This window comes from Gossypium arboreum, chromosome 6, assembly GCF_025698485.1.
Source record: "Gossypium arboreum isolate Shixiya-1 chromosome 6, ASM2569848v2, whole genome shotgun sequence".
NCBI lineage: Eukaryota > Viridiplantae > Streptophyta > Magnoliopsida > Malvales > Malvaceae > Gossypium > Gossypium arboreum.
This window is the reverse complement of record NC_069075.1, coordinates 17,648,552-17,670,890: the sequence shown is the minus strand read 5'-3', so window position 1 is coordinate 17,670,890 and position 22,339 is coordinate 17,648,552. Positions and strand designations below refer to the sequence as shown.

Sequence of the window (22,339 nt, the reverse complement as noted above, 5' to 3'; positions counted from 1 at the left end):
TGATTCTTAAGTGCTGTTTCAGTATGCTAAAAACGAGTTTCTGACACTGAGATAAATTTTGTTAGCTTCTCCTCAAGGTTCAGCTTTTGCTCTTGTTGGTAGGGTGGTTGTTGGAAGCCTGGAGGTGGTGGTGATCGCTGATTCCCTTGGCCTCCCATAAAAAGTTTGGGTGGTTCCTCCAATCTGCATTGAAAGTATTACTATAAGGATTATTTTGAGATCAAGGATTTTTACCCATGTAGTTTAATTGCTCGTTCTCCATGTTGTGGCCATAGGGTGGGTTTTCTGAATTGCTTGATCCACCTCCACTTGCTTCTCACTTCATTACTGGGTGAACCTGTGAAGAACCAAGAAAACTGTCAATTTTTCTATTCAAAAGTTCTACCTGATTAGAGAGCATGGTGACCGAATCGATGTTAAAAACGCCAACTGTTTTCATTGGCTTTGTCCTCATGACTTGCCACTGATAATTATTCAGTGACATCTCTTATATAAATTTATAAGCATCTTCAGGTGTCTTATTGTTGATAGTTCCACCAACGGCTGCGTTAATCATCTATCGAGTCGAAGGATTTAGGCCATTATGAAACGTTTGAACCTGTAGCCAGAGTGGTAACCCATGGTGAGGGCACCTTCTCAAAAGGTCCTTGTATCTCTCCCATGCATCGTAGAGTGTTTCTAAATACATCTGCACAAAAGAACAGATATCATTACGTAATTTGGCTGTTTTAGCCGGCGAAAAATATTTTAATAAAAATTTTCGGTCATTTGTTCCCAAGTAGTGATTGACCCTTGTGGTAACGAGTTCAACCATTGTTTAGCCTTATTCCTCAACGAAAAGGGAAACAACTGAAGGCGAATGACATCATCAGACTAAAAATTGGCCTTTTCTGAATAGGACTATACTTAGGCTCGGCAGGGAAATGCCCATGTGACACACCCCTGTGCGATTACTCCAGCCCGTGATCAAGGTTGTTGAATAGGCACGGGCGTGTAGTCTACCTATGCAAGTCGTGCTTTGATCTTGCCAAATGGACACGGCCGTGTGACACGCCCGTGTGAGGAAGTCCAGGCCATGTTGATTTCCTATGTGGGTCCATTTTCTCTGTCATTTCTCGCTCTTTTTAATCTCCTATGCTTACCTAAGTACATGAAATTAAAGAATTAGAAGCATCGAATTCACCAAGTCTAAGGAGAAATCATCCATAAATGTGATAAGCATGGGATAAAAATATGTATAAATTACGGTTTATCAAAAATCAATGTATATGTTGGTCAGAATCAGTGCCACATGGGGGTGGTCAACAATTACGTACTGGATTCCTTCTTGGTTCAGCTTTTGATGGGTGTTGTGGTTGCTCTGGTGGGGATTGTGGTTGTCCTGGTTGTGGGTGTTGGGAGGATAACCTACCTTGATAGAATAAAGAATGCAGAGGTGTTTGCATCACCTTCGGTAGAGGTAATTGAATCCCATAAGGCGACGGGGATTGGAAATAAGATGAGCTCTCCAATGGTGCCTCGTGCGATCTTTCCTGTGATAATGGCCTATATATCATCGGTTGAGTCGAAGTCATCAGGAAAGGAGATGCATTGGGCCATGCATTCCAACCTGGCATAGGACTAGCAAAAGGAAATATATAAGGGTTAGGATACGCACCTGGCATAATCTGAAAGGGCTGTGGTGTGGGTGTCATTGCTTGCTGCATTGGCCTGGTGATTGTGTGGGCGCTGTTCATGGGCGTGTACCATTATCCTTTCTCCTTGGATTTAAAGGGCCCTGTCGTTCCCTTCCGACACGGATTTTCCGACTCCTTTGCTCTTTTGAGAGAAAATATGGCTTGCCAAGGATCCTAAACCATGGCATAATAATTCGGCGCGCACGATAACTCTAGAATAATGATCGGTTCGCGAGTAGGTATATGATCTCAAATTTTGATATATTCTGAGAAGAATACCGACCAATGCGTATTTGATTGTCATAAGTCAATTTTGTGCCCATCATCGAGCACCTCAAGTGTCACGAGAATCGGTTGTTAGAATCTAAATTACTGCAACACTATCTGTCTAGTGCATCTCGATAGTAGCATAGTTGACCAATGGGACCTTAACATGCCAAATGTTTGGATTTTGAAAGAATTCATTCGGAATTACTACTCGAATTGCTAGATCCTCGTATGGTGTCCATTGAAACTATATGAACGTGATAAAAATATTAATTATATACATAATACTAAACACTAAATATGAAAAAAATATTTTATGTATATATTTATTATTTAATACTTACTTGCGCTTCCGACTGTTGGTCTAATAGAATTCGTATATCTTCAAGAGCGGTAGGTATTCCAACATAACTCGTCGAATGGTTCTACCTAATTAAATAAATTTTTAGCATAAATTATCTTTTAAATCTATGTAATAATTGTAAAATCTAATATAAATTTTACCTTGTTATGAGTGAGAATGTATATGCATAGTTCACTCAATGACGTAAAAATGGAAAGCGAAATCGAGCCCATGATTGTAGTAGTGATAGACAACCTCGGATTTTGGCTTTATTTGGTTTCGTCGCCTTACACGTCTCCCGGTACAATGTTGCCAACATGGCAGACCCTTAACTAAGTTCGCTAGCTACTTTAAAATCAACGTGTTTCAGCAGCCACATCAGATGTACGAATTTTCGTGACAAGTCCAACATCTGATAACCTCCAATGATCTCAAGGATGTATGCCCGAGTATATCATATTCTTTCTACTTCAGTGGAATCATTCCCCGGCTCCGGGAATGTGTCTCGTAACCAACTCATCTCAATCTGACCTTCGTAAATATTATTCGGAATCGCAGCCAAAAGATTATACCATATGGCTCCCTAATCAGTAGATTGAACGGACCTGGTGAGTAGGACCCATCCACTGGCAATCCTGATTGTAACTGCACGTCCTCCAAAGTGATGGTACACTCTCCGCATGAAAGATGGAATGTATGTGTCTCGGGTCTCCACCTCTCTATGAATGCATTGATGAGTTTCGGGTCCAACTTGCACCCCCGGCCTATATTGGCCACGTGCCAAAAATTCGTTTCCCTCAAATAATTTTCTATCAACGGTGATGGAGGACCAAACATATTACGAATATAACATTGTAACATCCGATCTACAGGCTGTTATAAAAATTTGTAAAATAAAAATTAATTAAAATTGCACAAATGAAAAAAAACATAAATAATATTCAAAAATTGAAATTAACCCTTACCATTTTCATTTGTTCGACGGAGATATGTTTATAATTAAGCATAGAATTTCGTCATGAAACTTTAACACATGCTTATTTTCATATCCTAGACCTCATGATGATCATAAAATAATTATTTTAAGCGGATTAGTGGCCCCAAAACCACTACTTCGAATAGGCCCTAATTCGGGATGTTACACTTTGATTTTTTCGATGCCATAGTCCAACTATGGTCTTACACATAATTGCCAAGGCCCTGCCGTGGTCTTACATTCACATGCCATAACCCGATTATGGACTTATTATCCAATTTTCCATAGCCTAGCTATGGTCTTATTTAGCATCTCGTTTACTTAAATCGTACATTAAATTTAATATCTCCACATTTATCTATTAGAATAAATACTATCTCAATTTCATCCATCAAATAAATAGATACACATTTAAGTTCAATTATACAAACTTACCTCATGTACAGAAATGACGAAACGAACCGACTATTCAATTACTTTGCTTTTTCTCCGATCTAAGTTTGAATTCCTCTTTTCTTGATCTATAAGTAATCAAAATCAGCTTATTTAATCAACTATTCATTCAATTTAGTCCAAAATACACTTTATGGCTATTTTACACATTTTCCTCTAAACTTTCACATTTTTACAATTTAGTCCTTATCACATAAAATTGTAAATCCATGCAATTTAGTACAAACCCATGCTTATTCAAATTTAATACATGTTACTAGCAGCCCATATTTTCAATTTATTCACACTTTAACCACACATTTTTCACATTTCACAATTTAGCCCCTAATTTGCATTTTTACCAAAAATCACTTAACAAAACTTGTTTAACTAACATCAATATAATCTATCATTAAACATAAAAAATCATACATATTCATCAATGGAAACTTCCAAAATCTTTAACATTTTTGTAAATTAGTCACTGGGCTAGCTAGTACTAGTTGCAACGATCACAAAAACATAGAAATCATTAAAAACGGAACTAAAAATGGACTTACATGCTTAATATACCATAGCCGAAATTTTCAAGCTTTGAAATGGTGTTTTCAATCCCTAATTTTGGTGGTTTCTCCTATTAAAGAAGATGACACTTAATTTCTTTTTGTTTTATTAAATATATTAACTTAATTATTAATTTAACATTAAGTTTTAACCTTTATAAATTCATTTATAACGAACATAAATGTCCATTTAAACAAACATTGGTATATTTACCACATAAGGACTTCAACTTTATTAAACACCTTTAGCTAATAGAACACTACTTTTGCACTTTACGCGATTTAGTCTTTTTTCTCAAATTGACCATTTAAATGATAAAATTTCTTCACGAAATTTGCACACATACATGCTATCATGCTGTAAACATTAAAATAACAATAAAATAAAGATTTCAACCTCAGATTTGTGGCCCTGAAACCACTGTTTTGATTTGACTAAAAATAGGTTGTTACACACGGCTAGGCATACGGGCGTGTATGGCTATTTTTAGGGCACATGTACGTGTGTGTTGGCCGTGTGACTCTAGTCAGAGAGTTACACGGGGTCAGACATGGGCTGGGACATGGCCATGTGCTCCCATTTCGAATGTCCACATAGCCTGTGACACGGGCGTGTCTGGTGGCCATGTGAGACACACGACCTGGCCACATGGGCGTGTATCCCCTATGTTGAGAAAAAAGTTTCAAAGTTTTTTGAAAGTTTCTTGAGTTGCCGGTTTAGTCCTGAATCACTCCCAAAGCATGTTTAGGGCCTCATAGGCTCTTATAAGGGACAAATTGATTGAGATTAAATGATGAATTCTTAAATTGAGAAAATGTATGCTAAATGGATGTTTAATTATTTTGTAAGTCTGGTAATGCTCCGTAACCCTATTCTGGCATTAAATACGGGTGAGGGGTGTTACATTTATTGGTATTAGAGCTACGGTTTAGTTGATTTTAGGACTAACGTAGCGTGTGTGTGAGTCTAGCTATATATGACATATATATAACCTGTGATAGTGTGATGAATCCTGACATTATAAACTATGTTTTTGTATAGTAATGGATCCCGAACAAGCTGTAGTAGATGATGTTGAGAGTAATACGCCAGCTCCTGCTCAAGGGACAACGCCTTCTGAATCTAGACCCGTGTCGAGTAGTTACGGAGGTGAGGCTAAAGAAGCCTTCTTCCAAATGATGAATGAGTGGTTCACTCAATATATTCGTATGAACCCAGCTACTCAACAACTTCCACCCCCACCTATTCCCAAACTAATCCCTGTAGTTCCTCAAGGTATGGATCCTTTGCGATTGAATAATCCACCTGTTGTTAAGACACGAAAATATGGGCCTGAGGAATTCAAAGCTACTGTTAGCGATGATCCTGAGAGAGCTGAATTTTGGCTTGAGAACACGATTCGGGTATTTGATGAACTTTCTTGCACACCTGCAGAATGTTTAAAATGTGTTGTATGACTGTTGAGAGACACTGCATATTAGTGGTGGAATACCTTGATATCCGTAGTTCCGCGAGAAAGAGTTACTTGGGAATTCTTTCAAGTTGAATTTAGAAAGAAATACATCAGCTAATGGTTCATTGATCAGAAACGAAATGAATTTCCTGAACTGAAACAGGGTCGTATGTCGATAACAAAATATGAAATAGAGTTTGTACAACTCAGTAAATATGCTTGTGGATGTGTTTCTTCTAAGGCTATAATGTGTAAAAGGTTCGAAGATGGATTAAATGAAGAAATCAAATTGTTAGTTGGGATTTTTGAGCTGAAAGAGTTTGTCGTTCTAGTTGATAGAGCTTGCAAAGTCGAAGAGCTTAGCAAAGACAAAAGAAAAGCGAATTCTGAGGCTAGAGACTTTAGAAAGAGATTTGCAGGCAAATCACATCAGTCAGCATCAAAGAAATCTAAAGAAATCTAAAGAATATCAAAGAGATAAATGGATTTTGGTAAGTGAGTATGTTCATAAGTTAGCAAATTGCTGAGTTTTCGAGAATTAAATTCATAACAAACACGAACATGGTTATGATAATTTTAAGTTAAAGAATGCAATTGATCTAGCACATTTGTGTCATATTGATTAAAACTTGTTTTGAAATCGTGCATTGGAAATTGTTATTTTTATTTTATTTTACTTAGTTTAATTTTTAATCTTAATTAAACCCCTTTTCAAATCATCAAATTTTCACCACCAACTAGTTAAATTCTTTATTTCACAAATATTTCTTTGCACAGTCCCTATAGGTACGATAACTTGACATTTACTTGTCACTTTATTACTTGTTGTGATTTTGTACACTTGCACATTTCCATCATTCCAACCATCACCCTCTCGATTGTTAGAACAAGTAAACAAACTCATTTTCAATTTAAAATCAATAAGCATGGTTTCATCCAACACATCCTTAAATGCCTACTGTAACACCCCGAGCCCGAGACCGTTGCCGGAGTCGAACACGAGGTGTTAACAGACTTATTTCATTGTAAAACACAGTTCATTTAAAATTTCCAGACAAACTGGCTAACTGCGTCACTGTCACCTTAAAAATCATATCTCGAGTTCCAAAACTCGAAAACAAGTTCCGTAAATTTTTCCTGAAACTAGACTCATATGTCCATCTACAAATTGTTTTCTAGAATTTTTGGTAGGGCCAATTAGTACAGTTTATTAGTTAAAGTCTCCCCTGTTACAGGGTTCGACTATTCTGACCTTCATGCATTACGACTTAGATATCTTCCTGTACAGGGCTTCAATACTTATGTCGTTTGTTTCTAAAGAAACTAGACTCAAAAAGGAATCTGTACATATAGGGAATGACTTCTAATTATCTCTGATTAATTTATAGTGAATTTCCAAAGTCAGAACAGGGGATCCAGAAATCGCTCTGGCCCTGTTTCATGAAAACTTAAACATCTCATAAACTACGGCTCATATGATCGTTTCGTTACTTTAATATGAAAATAGGTTCATCAAGGTTCGATTACATAATTTATTCCTTATTTAATTCTATTCCTACTATTTTTAGTGATTTTTCATATTCACATCACTGCTGCTTTTGGTATCTGTTTTTAAGGTAGACTTTACCTATTTCATAATTTCCATGATTTAACTAGCCCTTTAACATACATAGCACAAAAATATGATCGTGATTAACCATTCCAATGGCTAATCATTGCCAAGCCTTTCCACACCTCTCAATAACCATATATATACAAAATAATTATAACGCTATGCTCAAAATATATAAGCCATTTTCGCATGGCTATCCAAATATATACAATACCAAAGTACTTGACTAACAACAAAAGGGTAGTCCTATACATGCCATTTTCAGAGTTCATCTAAATGAGTACCAAAAGGGCTTTGATAGTGTGGATGAGTTCGACTTTGACACTTCCAAGTCCGATGGTGACGAACCAAAATCTATAAAACAAAGAATCAAAGAAACGGAATAAGCATTTAATGCTTAGTAAGTTTTGAGTCTTGAAATCATGCACAAGCTGAAGTATAGCATTCATACGACTAAAGGAATAATTTCATATACATATTCTCACAATCATACCTACTTCACATTTCCAACCCTTATATTCATACATAAGGAATCAACTTGACTAAAAGCGGAAGCTTGTTAATCGATTGAGCGAATACTATTTAGAAGGAATCAATTATTTCAATGCACATCTGAAACATACCTCATCATTGGGATTTTACGAGCGTATTAATTGAAATTATTACAGCAAGATCGCTCATTCCCAAACCCAAGTATCTTGAGTTTAGCGGATATAACCACTCGCACAAGGCCTTGGTCTTAGCCCGGATATGGTCACTAGCATAAATGCCTTCGGGACTTAGCCCGGATATAGTCGCTAGCACAAATGCCTTCAGGTTTTAGCCCGGATATAGCAACTCGCACAAATGCCTTCGAATCTTAGTCCGGATATAGTCATTAGCATAAAAGCCTTCAGGACTTAGCCCAGATATCATTCGAATAACCATGCACATATATCAATAAATCATGACACATCCATATTTCATTTTCATTACCAAAGCTCAAACACAAGACACTTATCACACTTACTAATTTCGGCTCAATAGCCACATACAAAGAGCACGATCTTGATTGGCTTTATAACATGATCTCTATACACATTCGGCTACCCGTCATAGGTATAAACTAATCACCTCAATATATAATTCAAGTAGAACCATTATATCATCGTTTATTTGTCATACCTATATGTCATGACCTAATCGAATCATAATCTAAGTTCCATTACTCGAAAACTTACCAAGGATGTTGTCGAACGATTTCAACGTCTATTCGATCACCTTTTCCTTTCCTTTGTCAGATTTAGTTCCCCTTTGCTCTTGAGCTTAATTTAACAAATAAATTGATTTAATCATTTTGAACATCAAGGAGAAATTCAAGGTACTTAGCCCATGTATATTAGGCATTAGAGTCATATATGTATGAAATTATGAATCAAATTCAACATATTAGCCAATATTCCCCTTTAGCCGATTTTCTAAGTCAAGATAAAGCCATCAATATGCTTACCTATAGCCGAACGTGCAACATCAATCTATGTATTCATTCATGTGGCCGAATATGCATGTCTATGGTGAGGCCGATTGTATACTTAATACATTCTACAAATATGGTCACTTGTATTGACTAATTACCATTTTGTTTCAAGTTCAAAGCTCGGCTAAAACACATATATACACTAGAAATCAAATACTAACATTTGCACTTCACCTTAATAGCTAACTTAGCAACCCTTAATTTAACATATAATTGATCATAACAAAATTAAAGCATCCTCTCCATTCCATCAATTCAAAACACATACATTACTCAATAATATTCAAAGTCACATTCGGCCTTAGCACACAACTTCTCTACTTCATCTAACATGAACAACAACTATATTTCTCTTCTACTTCATACCATGGCCGAATGCTTCATGAAGTTGCTAAGACCTACTTTTTTTCAAATTCTCACACACACTCACATCCAATCCTTTTTGTTGAGCACTCAAACTCTATCATCTTCATACCTCATCAACACAACATCAAACATCAACCAAGAAGACAACACCCATGGCCGAGTATCATCTCCCTCACATAGCAAAGATTTAAACCATGGGCTAGGTAGAACTCAAGCTAACAACTAAAAATATACATGAATCTCATGGAGCAACATCAAACATACCTTAGCCTAGTTACATGCATGGCCGAACCTCTTCAACCTTTCTTCTTCCTTCCTCCTTAGAATTTTCGGCCAAAGATGTTAAAGGATGAACATTTTTTTTTCTTTTCTTTGATTTCATCACTCTTCATCCCCTTATTTTATTACTAACTCTTTTATTTTATTCTTTCCAACATGAAACATTAACACACCATGTTTATAATATACTATGACCCATAGCATGGCCGGCCACTAGCTCAAATTTTGGGTAATTTGACATGCAAACCCATCATTTCCATAACTTGCATTAATAGGCCACTTTACATTTGCCTAGCACATTTCTAATTTTTCTCACATAAGTCCTATTTACTAAAATTCACCTACAATTAACAAAATTCAAATATGAAAATTTCACACATGCATATATACATATAATAAGCATCAAATATGACAGTTAATTATTTTTATGACTCGGTTTTGTGGTCCCGAAACCACTTCCCGACTAGGGTCACATCAGGGCTGTCACACCTACATTGCCACAGAAAGTTGCTTCGCCCTACCTTGATTCTTACAATTATCAAGAATCTTATTAAAGTCACCATAAACAAGCCACAAAAAACTTAACCTCCCACCTAACCTGCCATAATTTGTAGTGGCAAATTAGGTACTTTCCAACACTTAACGAGGTTTTTTTTTAAGCCGTTTTATGTTATTGTATAGCATTTTCAGTTTTATTAGCTTATATTTAATTTTTTGTAAAATAAGCATTTTTACGCAAATAGATTTGTGTTAGTTCACCTATTGGGCCAATACGAGTCTTAAGGTAGTTTTAATGAGTTAATTGAGTGTGCAAGACATCTATTTTTAGGCCCAAAAGCATCAAAAAAGACAATCGGGTCACAACACGAGCTTCCGAGGTTGCAACACAGCAGATCGAACTCCAAATGTGAGATTCAAAGTTGTGTGTTGCGACATGCATAAGCCTGTATCGCAACACATGTTTGATGGCTGGGAAAAATTAATTAATGGTGTTTTCGTCCGCACAATCCATATTTAGCATAATTAAGGCTTGTAATTGACCTAATTGAGCAGCTAACTTTGCCTATAAATAGAAAAGCTTAGGCTAAGCTATGGGAGGTCGTTAGAAGGCTCCCTTAAGGGTTTTAGTTAGTAGACTTAAGGCCTATTTGGATGGGCATTTACCTCTAGTGTGGTGTCATCTATCGTAATTTGATATGGCAAATTAAGCTTTCTCGGTATACTTAAAGAGCTTATTCTCAAGCAAAGTAGCATTTTTTTTTGTAATTTTTGAAAATTTTAGATTTTAAGTTAATAAGTGCAAATGCCTTGTTTTTACTCATTTTGAGACTCAATTTGGTCAATAGAGCTATTGGGGCCCCTAACATATGGTTGAGTAATGTAGGGATGTGTTGGAGGTTGAAAATGAATGCAAACGGCACCAAAGGAGAGGGAATTTTAATATCCAAACCTTGGAATCGCGATACCTCAACCAGACTCGAAGACTGGAGACCACCCTCAATGGTATCATTATATCCACCCTTTAAGAAGATCCCCACCTTTGGAACTATCGGAGGTATCGCGATATCCTCTTTTATAGTGTTGCAATACAATATTGTGAGGGGACAAAATTAGACAAAAGGTTAGTCTTTGTCCACCCGAACCACCAATCAGTGAAAGCCCATTCAAGGTTATTTTGGGCACACAAAGTGGGCTAGAATAACTGCTATATCAACCAAAAATTGGGTGAGAGAAAAAGGAGGATACATTACCTTAGTTTAGGCTTAGTTTTCTCTAGGTTTTCGCTTAGCTTTTCTTCTTCTTCTTTTATGGTTTTTTTATTTTCATTTCTTTAGCTATAGATTTTACATTTCCCAGCAACTTTTCTTCTTGTTTTAGTTGTTCTTAGTGTTAGTTAAGTTAGTTATCACTGTAGCTTAGGTTTATTTTCATCTTTAGTCCTTGTAACTTGTTTGTAAGACATTTTTAGATTTAGTTTAATGTATTCCATTTTTTTTACTTTGTATTTGTTAAAGTTTTCTCCTTTTATGTTTATTGCATTAGATTTTCTTGTTGAATGTTTTTTTACATGCTTTTTACATTTTCTTACATAAAAATATCAACTTTTATATTTTTCTTAAGCTTTACTATAATTACTTCTTTGCTCTTCATTTACATGGTTATTAGTTTTATTTTCAGCATGAGTAACTAAACTTTTAAGAGGTTGGTTGATGGAGATATAGTAAGCTGATTTTTGGATGAATGGTCAAATTGTAATAAATTGGACTAATTTGAATGAACTTAAAAACTTAGGATTGACGATCTGAGGGGAACATTAAGGCAAGTGAGACCAAGAGGAGATCTTGTTAGCACCGATTCATTAGTCCCGAGTTAACCGATGATATCGAGAGATAATCCAGATTAATTTGTCTAACTTGGTAATGTGGAGACCGAGAGGTAAAACAGAGTCATTTTGGAAGTTAATCCAAGGATTAGTAAACCACATCAATGTCAACCAACCACCGATTGTTATATAATAGTTATTTGACAGTTTGGTCCTTTCTAACTAAATAGTAAAGTAGATTAATTTCTCTTAATTTTATGATTTGCCATAATATAGTTTTTTGCGATTAGTTAGTTAGGCTCTTTATCTTATACGTGTGTTATTTAGTAATTGAGCCAATCCACGATTCTCATGGGTTCAATCCTTAGAACACTACAAATATTACAACTGACTTGTCACACTTGTTGTAAAGCCGTGATTTTTATATCTTATTTTAAATTCTTGACTATTTATTTCATAGAGAGAGTCAATCGTAATGTGTTTTAGCTCTTTTTTTCTCATGTTATAATATCATTAGAGTATCTAGTCTTACCACCACCACTGTTTTTACACTAACCGTAGGTAAACGCACTGTCCATCCAAAGGGGCCCTTAGTTCTAATTAGGATTTTAATTAGGTTTTTATTTTCTTTTTCGAATATTTTTTATCTCTTGTTCTAACTTAGATTTGATTTGATTCCAAGACTTTGTTATTAAGTATTTTTATATTATTCATTCACTTTTTGCTTATCAACATCGATATCTCACTAGTTGTTAAAGGGTTTTGCAGAACCGAGCGCATCCAATTTATCAAACGAATCAATTTCTATCTTTCTTTTGTTTTAGTTTAATTTTTGTTTTGACTGATTTAAATCAATTCTTAGGAAAATGGTCTCTAGATTATGAGTAGCTAAGTCCTTTAGGAAGGTTAACGAGCGAGTGTGGAAGTTGTAGATAGGCCAATTTGCTCGGCCCCTTTTGAAACCCAAAATAAACCAAAAAAGAATAAATGTCAGTCCATTACAAGCCCAAACCTAATTCAAGCCCAAAACACCCGCGGCCCAAATGGCCCGAAACTTAAACAGACTTCAGCCAACCAAGAACCCTAGGGTTTCCCCTTGCACCGCAACAAGCCTCCAGCAGCCTCCAACGCCTCCGTACATTGTACGTCGTACACTTCCACGCCAAGTGCCAGCACACGCTCATACTTCGTACCTGCAAACAAACAAACGTAGTAGTAGCGAAAAAACAAAGAAAAATTGTGTATTTTATTTCATTTTTGAATATTCAGCTATAAAGCCTACTAGTTTTCAATTGTAAGGGGGACGCACATTCACGAACACATACAAAAGCAATAAAAGGCAAAAAATAGAAAGGTGATTTTCGGTTTTGAATCTTTGGGGTTTGTTACATTTTTCTCTCTCGATCTGCTCCCTTTGCTTTTCTTTTTCATTCTTTGCATCTAATAATAAAAGAAAAGAGAAAAATGAAGCTTTACATTGTGAATCCGCCACTGATTCTTCCTTGCCTCACTGAAGTCGAAGGTGGAGGAGGAATCACTGGGCTGTAAACTGGTCGGTTGTAGGCTGCAATGGGGCCATGGCCAAAGGGGGTTGGCTTAGTTCGGTTGGAAAAAGGGGAGGCTAGGGTTTGTTTGGCCGAATGATTCAGTTTTAGGTCCTTTTAAAGGATCAAATATGATGCCGTTTTAAGCCCGTTTCAATGGATCAGAAATGACGCCATCTAATCACGCCCGACCCGATCCAATTTGCTGCCCCGATGACCCACGTGTTTTCGCGGTGAGGGTATATTTCCAAAATCGGCCCCTCTCTTTTCGCACCACGTTTCAATCAGCTTGCACTTATGCTTTAGGATTTTTTTAAATTACCCCTGCGATTTGTGCGCGTTTGCACTCTAGTCCACAGTACAGTGTCGCGTTTTGGGCATCTGGAATATTTCCAGCTTTAGTCCCTACATATTTGCGCGGGTTATTTATTGACCCAATTTTCATTTTTTTATTTATTTATAAACTATTCATCTTATTTTAATTCTTTTTTATTTTAGTTTTCTATTTGTATAACTTACCTTTTAAACATACTTAATATTTCTATATCGATCTATTTTAATCAATTTGTTTGGTTATATTTGTACATTTGTTTTTGAAGATTTTTATTTAGATTATTTTAACATTCTTGTACAATATTCTTTTAGATAATATATATATTTGTACATGTAGTATTTTAATTGAGTTTTTGACTCATAATGCTTACTCTTTTAAAGTTCCTAATATTTTTATATACGTGTGTATATCGTTGAGTTCTTTTGAAAACTTTATTTTGTTTATAAAATCATCTTTTAAAATTCTTTTCACGTTAAATTATTTTAGCGCTTTTATATAACATTTTGATTAAATACTTATATATATATTGGTACATATATTTGATCTATATACTTTATTAGATCCATGATTTTATACCTATAGTCTTCTTTGTGTAATGAATTCAAGCTTCTTTTTATCATGTTATTTCGATGTTTATATGATATTTCTTTAAATATTCTATATATGTTTCATGTACATTTTTTAAATCAAGGTTTGTAATTTGTAATTTGTAATTTGTAATATTTGTCACTTTAAAGTGCTTAATATTTTTATATATTTGTTGAACTATTTCGATAACCTTTTCACATATTTTTCACCACCATTTTGTAGTTCATTTTATACTATAATATTTATGTAACACTTGTTCAAATGTTTCATGTATATTTGTTCATAAACAGTTAACAATTTAGTTCTATGTACGTATTTAGTCCCATACTAGAGTTATTTTATGAATTCTCTTAAATTTTTTTTCTCTCTCTCTCTCTCTATATATATATTCCTTTACGTACATAAGTCACCTTTTTTTTAAAAAAAAAACACATTTTGCTACACATTGTTTTGGTCTAAAATTTCACATTTAAATACTATTTTATACATGTACATATGTCTTTTAAATCTGTTTTGTGCGTTATGTCTCGTCTTGTACCCTTTCTATTCTTTTGCACATATATTATTTAAATTATCATGTACTGTGTCAACTTTTAAATGAATTTGTGTCTAAAATATTTTACGTGCAATTTGATTTAAACTTTGGTTCTATAATATCCATTTCAAAAATTATATGCCTATTCCTAGTTTTTATACAAGTTTGTCAACCTATATATTATGTGTCCATTTATTCGTTATTATTTTAAAATCGTTATGGCACATTAGCTTCTAATTGCTATGTTGTTTTTCTACATCTTGCATTGATTATTTTATATCACGCAATGTATATTGTTGTGACATGTTATTGTGTGTATTGTTTTGGTTGTGTTGAATTGTTACATTATTATTTTCGTCATTGTATTATGATATCAATTATTTCCCATGCATGATTGTAATCGGATTATATTCTTTGGTTAGTTGTATTTAATTTTTAGTTCGTTAATTGATTGTATCTTATGCGTGCACATTATCCTCTATCATTATTTTTCATTTGGTTTATGAAATGTGGTTTTATAAAATTCAAATCTTTATGATCAATTTCGTCTTATTTCAAAACACATTAAGACGTTTTAAGCTATTTTTATGATTATACATTTAAAAATTCTTTAAAACGAAGACGAGATTCGATATTTGGCAATTCGCGGAAAAGTGCCCTAACGTGTTGGGTTACAATTTCGCGTTTGCTCGAAATAATCGAATATCCCTTCAAACTTTCACTCATGCCTTTTAAAAATTCTTTAAAACGAAGGAAAAGTTTGATATTTGACAATTCGCGGAATCGTACCCTAACGTGTTGGGTTGCAATTTCTCGTTTGCTCAAAATAATCAAATATCCCTTCGAGATTCCATTCAGGTCTTCTAAAAAAATCCTCTAAAACAAAGGCAATACTCGGTGTTTGACAATTCGGGAATCATGCCCTATCGTGCTAGGTTGTGATTTCTCGTTTGTTCAAAACGATCGAATATTCCTTTAGGTTTTCACTCATGTCTTTTAAGAAAACCCTTTAAAACAAAGGTTATGTTCGATGTTTGGCAATTCGAGAGTCGTGCCCTATCGCGTTGGGATGCAATCTCTCGTTTGTTCAAAACAATCGAATATCTCTTTGGAATTTCACTCGTATTTTCTAAGGTGAGGCAATGGTCAATGTTTGGAAATTCGAGGAATCGTGCCCTACTATGCTGGGTTTCGGTTTTCCGTTGGACTAAATAGTTGAGCATCCTTTTGTGATTTTCAAATTATAAATTTCCGGACGTCGAAACGAGAAGATTTTTGACAATCAATTCGGGTTATCCAAATGTTATTAAAAAAGAACCACATTTCAAAAACATTTTTAATTTTAGACATAAAGACAGTGTTTAATCGATTTGGTACCAATTTTGGGCATAGTGAGGGTGCTAACCCTTCCTCATACGTAACCGACTCCCGAGCCCGTTTTCTAAAATTTTCATAGACCATAATCGGTGTTTTAGTAAACCAAAAATGTTTTATTAAAATAATCAAATCCTTAGGTGATTCGATCACACCAAAACAAAAGATCGGTGGTGACTCCATATTTCTATTTTCCAAAAAGTCGACCCCCCCGTATTTTCATTAAATTTAAAATTCTAAAATATTTGAAAAAGGGATGGTTTCGACAGCTTGGCGACTCCGTTGGGGACTTGAGAGTCGAGCCATAAAAATCGATTATTTACTGTCCTTTTGTCAAAAACTGAAAATGTATTTTAAAAATCATGTATCTTTCGATTGCATTTGATTGTATGATTGTTTTGGTGCGGGTCTTGTATAATAGTACTGCATTTCATTGCATGACCACTGTGGTCACACCTTCTAAGTGGGAGTAAGAAACTACGCTTTCGTGAGGTTTTCACCTCCTCATGGGCTAGTGGATTGCTTCCGGGGTACATCCGTACCTATGATTTCGTGAGATTTTCGTCTCCGCATAGTCATAGGGAAATGTATCCCCCCGAACCGAAATCGATCTATATGAGCCTATAATGGGTGAAGATTGAGGAATCTGCTGGTTCGGGTACCCTTATTCTAGAGCCGAGCCATATATAGAGAGACCTAGGAACTTACCCTAGGTAGAGCCACTCCGAACCCCTACCAATTACCCGATTAGGTACTTTGTTGGTTGTTTATTTCTGTACTAACGTGTTTTATTTTTTGTTTGTTCATTACATCATCATAGGAAGGAGGTGTTGATTCATATTCAATTGCTAAATAGAACAATTTGTCATAAGAAAACGAATTTCTTAATAACGCGGATTTACAATACAGTTGTCTGAATTCGGTCCAAGTGAACACGACAGAAGAAGGCTAATAGTTCATGGAGGAAAACAAAACTTTACCTAAGGATTCAAGTTGATAAGGATTATCCAAAAGCCGTCGCGTCCTGACTTTCTTAAAGGAGCTAATCAACATTGCGAGGATAGTAATTCGTGGCCCGGATCAAGCAAAAGGAGCTAGTAGAGGCACGCATTGGAAGCTTACAAGATTTGACTTTCAAAAGGGATCAGTGCCTTCGCCTCGAATACGAAAGTAAGGCCGTATACGTAATCCGTTTTTATGAAAAAGAATTTGTTTTATAGAAAAATTGTTCTAGGGGAATTGAATTCAAAATCAACATCTTCCTTGCTTTTGCATTCATCCCATGCATTTGCATTGCATTGCATCATTTGCATTGAATTTCCCAAAAGAACCCTAGTTAGGTAAAGTTATTTCAGAACCGACAAAAGATATGGACCAAAGATTGGAGAGAATAGAGCAAAGGCAAATGCAGATGCAAGAGTAGTTGATCGAAATTCAACAAGATATGCGAGAAATGCTAGAACTCCAAAGAAATATGATGGGCCAGTTAACCCATTTACTGGCCGGAGAATTTGAAAAAAGGAGTGGCCCAGTGGTCAATAGTGAGGATGATGTTGAAAAGATCATCTATTCCCCAGGCTTTGCCCCAATAAGCGTCTCGACCCAACCAGACATGCAGGAGGCACCCGTTGTTATCGGACACCAACATCAGACGAATACATCGGCACTGTTAAGCTTCTCGATGGGTTCAGGTTTTAACCTGAAAGATGATCAAGCCAAGCCAGTTGTTCTGGCAGAAACGAAGGCAAGGGGAGAGTGGACTTTAAAGGCCCCAAAGAAGAAGGAAAAGAGAGCAAGTAGTGCGAGTAGGTATAACAAGGGTTGCTTGGAGCTGATTATAGCAAGTCAGCCAAGGAGGGTAACTACAAGCCATCAGGCCTCCCCAAGGTGAGAACCCGATCGAAGACCAAGCTAAGAAAAACCCCAATACATGCCTATTCCAATCACGTACAGAGAGTTGTACCACGTTCTGTTCAATGCACATGTTGTATCCCCTTTTTACATGAAACCTATACTGCCCCCATACCCTAAATGGTACGATGCAAGCAGCCAATGTGAATACCATGCGGGCATCACGAGGCATTCCATCGAGAACTGTACCGCTTTTAAAAAGATAATCGAAAGATTTATTAAATTAGGTATTGTGAAATTTGATGGTCCCTCTGGAGTAGGAAATCAGTTATCTAACCTTTCTGTTAAAGAGGCGAACGTTATGAGTTCCATGCTGGATTGGGGCATGAGATTTAAGGGTACATCGAGCTCGGAACTCTAATGCAAGGCCTGGTATTGGGGAACCCAAACATCAATGATGTATCAGAAGAGGGAACCCGGGAGTAGACTTTTCCAAGCTTCTGCCCTTATGTACTTAGGGTGTTTTAAACAATGGGACTGTGAAAAGGATCCTTTTATTTTTAGAGCTAATCTAGAGTAATATTCAAAACAAGCTTGTTGATTTAAGCCTAGAAGCAACAAAAATCCTTTTGTGAAATAGGCTTATATCCAAAATCTTTATTTCAATGAAATACATGTTTGAGTAAATATTTTTTTATTCTTTCCATTTTATACTGTACAAACGACTATTCTTAGATTCTTTCATCCATGATCATACCATACAAATAATCATCATTAGAATCATTTATTCTTTGGAAAATGCCTTCGTACCTATAACAGGTCTCCAGACATCAATAACGTGAGCGACGCTGTCACTAATTCTGAGTCTCTTTTTGGAGCAAGATATGTGTCTAGAGGGATCTCAGGACCTTGAAGATGACAGAGATTGTGACTTATTTCCTAGTTTGTTAAGGACGGTAGAACAAGATGAAAAAATCGATCCTACTTTACGAAGGGTCAATGGACATTGTGAACAAGGGGCAAAGATCGAAACCTGAGTCACCACAGGGATAAAATGAATTGTCTTTGAATTACTTCAAGAAATTCAAAGATGTTTTCACATGATCATGTCGAGATATATTCGAGATATTAAGATCTGTGGATGATACAAAATGTCTATACAGTGCCAGAAGGACACTTGTTAAGGGTTTCATGGTAGCCACGCTAATCATGAGGTTTGGGTATTGTTGATCTACCATGGAAGGGGATTGCATTGGTTAATGCCACATTCATTTCTTCACAGATTTTCTCTATATGAGGCAAGAATGTTACCAGGCCATTCTCATCAATTCATTTTGGCAGGGGTGAAGGTCGCTTCATATGTCAATATTACAAGATTAATAGTCATAAAAAAATAGAAAAAAAGGGGAAGGGGTTGCTGACAAGTAATGTCAGAAAGGATCACTTTCAAATACAATTGCACAATGTCAAAAGTTTGCAGTTTGTTCAAAGATCAGACACTATATCATAGTGCAGTAAAGGCATCCAAAAAGAAAGACAAAAATTCAAAAATAGCAAAAGAAAAAAGGAAAAACAAACAATAGAACAAAAGTCATAGTGAAAAATGACTGAGTCTTGTAAATATTGGCATAAACAAGTTATCATTTACCCTCTATATTTATCGAATGTGAGCCTGAAACCTTCACCGGGGCAACATATTGATTTATAGGACTGAGATAGTTTTTTGAAAACGGGATTCCTTTTCTTCGAGTCATGGCAGAACTAAAGTTGGATGAATCATAATAAGTCCAATCCTGATATGATCAGTCAAATTTAAAGGGTATCTGTCACAGTCAGATGATGCAGGCATATGACAGAAAGGTTTATCCTTGAGAATTCCATGAAGGGAGCTTGATATTGAAGAAGATCTTTCCTATATAAAAGGACTTCAAAGGAAGAAATATGCCAAACTAAGAAAGACCTTATGCAAAGAAGGCCTGTTTTGGAGGAACATTGATATTGACCGAAAAGATTCGCCCAGTTTGGGGAAGTCAAAATACAGTCAAAGAGTATTCTACCTAAAAGGGAGAGGCCAAGGTGAAAATCGTAAAGGACACCTCGAGACCTTTTTTTTTTAAAAAAAAGAGAGATCGAAGTAAAAAATAAAAATAAAAATGAAATGGGCTGATTTGGTCAACCTATCCACAATCACCCACACCGAGTCTTTCTTTGATGGTGTCAAAGGCAACCCACTCACAAAGTCCATGGTTACCCTCTCCCACTTCCAAAGTGGTATTTTCACTTCTTTATAATGATCCGGAAGGTAATTGATGCTCAGCTTTCACTTGTTGGCATGTCAGACATTTTCCTACAAACTCCGTTACTTCTCGCTTAAGTCCAGGCCACCAGTACAATTCTCGCAAGTCGTGATACAACTTATTCCTTCCAGGATGCATGACACATAATCCCCCATGAGCTTCCTTTACTATTGTCTGCCTTAAATCAGAGTCCCTCGGAACACAAATTCTTCCTCGAAAACACAGAACTCCATCACCATTTAAACCGAACTCAGAAGTTTCCCCTTCCTTAACTTGTTGAAAATGAGCAACCAAAGACTCATCTTCCAACTGCTTTTCCTTAATCTGGTCCACCCAGGTTTGCCTTACTTGCAATTCAGCCAACAAACTGCCATCATCATACAGACTCAAATGAGCAAACATTGCTCTCAGATCAGATATGGTTCTACGACTTAAAGCATCAGCTACCACATTAGCCTTGCCTGGGTGATACTCGATCGAACAGTCATAATCCTTAAGCAACTCAATCAGACTCCTTTGCCTAAGGTTCAGCTCCTTCTGAGTCAACAAATACTTAAGACTCTTGTGGTCTGTGCATATAATACACCTTTGCCCGTACAAGTAATGTCTCCAAATCTTAAGTGCAAATATCACTGCTGCCAACTCCAAATCATGAGTAGGATAGTTCCCTTCGTGAGGTTTAAGCTGTCGTGATGCATATGCAACCACCTTACCCTCCTGCATTAACACGCAGCCCAAACCCACGTGTGATGCGTCACTGTACACAGTAAAATCCTTCCCAGACTCCGACTGAATCAACACAGGTGCTTCAGTCAGAACTTTCTTCAACTTCTAAAAAGTTTCCTGTTACTTCTTAGTCCATACAAACGGTACTCCTTTCATTATGAGTTTTGTCAGAGGTGCTGCCATCACAGAAAAACCTTCCACAAACCTTCTGTAGTATCCTGCCAACCCTAGGAAACTTCAAATTTCGACACCGCCCTAGGTGGCTTCCACTCCAAAATTGCTTCAATCTTCGAGGTCCACCTTAATCCCTTGGCAGAGACCACATGTCCTAAGAAGGTTACCTCCCTCAACCAAAATTCACACTTGCTGAACTTCGCAAAGAGTTCCTTCTCCGTTAGCACTCGTAGCACTATACGGAGATGCTCATCATGTTTCGCTTCAGTTTCAGAATATACCAGGATATCATCAATGAAGACGACTACGAATCGATCCAAGAATGGTTGGAACACCAGATTCATTAGATCCATAAATGCTGCAAGAGCGTTCGTCGGTCCAAATGGCATAACCAAAAACTCGTAATGACCATACTGAGTCCTGAATGCCGTCTTATGGATATTCGCCTCCTTGACCCTTAACTGATGATATCCAGATCGAAGGTCGATCTTAGAAAATACAAAAGCCCCTCTAAGCTGGTCAAATAGATCATCAATCCTTGGCAGTGGATACTTATTCTTAATTGTCAGTTTGTTCAACTAGCGATAATCAATGCACATCCGTATTGTACCATCCTTCTTCTTCACGAATAGCACCGGTGCTCCCCATGAAGCCCCTATCCAACAACTCTTGAATTTGTGCCTTTAGCTCCACCAACTCCTTCGGTGCCATTCTATATGGACACTGGTGCCGTTCCAAGCAATAAGTCGATTCCAAACTCCACTTCTCGGTTCGGAGGCAATCCTAGAAGCTCCTCCGAAAAAACATCTTGGAACTCCTTTACAGTCATAACCTTATCCACTGACAATCCCTCCCCTTCCGACTAACTTACAAATGTCAAATAGGTCTCATAACCTTTCCGAGTCCACTTTTCGACTCTTAATGCTGACACCACATTGGAAAAATAATCCCTTCGCTCGCCTATCATCATAACCTCCTCACCCTCCATGGTCCTTAACACCATTCGTTTTGCAGCAAAATCCAAAGTCACCCTATGCTTAACATGTGACAGCCCAAAATTGACCCTAGACGGGATGTGGTTTCGAGACCACAAAACCGAGGCATAAAAA

At 36.5% G+C, this 22,339-nt stretch overlaps 1 non-coding gene across 1 annotated transcript; it reads left to right on the top strand.

Annotated features, from left to right (window-relative positions):
* The first annotated feature begins 614 nt into the window (after positions 1 to 614).
* On the top strand, positions 615 to 721 carry LOC128295006 (small nucleolar RNA R71). The gene has a single exon (XR_008285313.1). It is a non-coding gene; the product is annotated as a small nucleolar RNA R71 (small nucleolar RNA).
* The last annotated feature ends 21,618 nt before the right edge of the window (positions 722 to 22,339 follow it).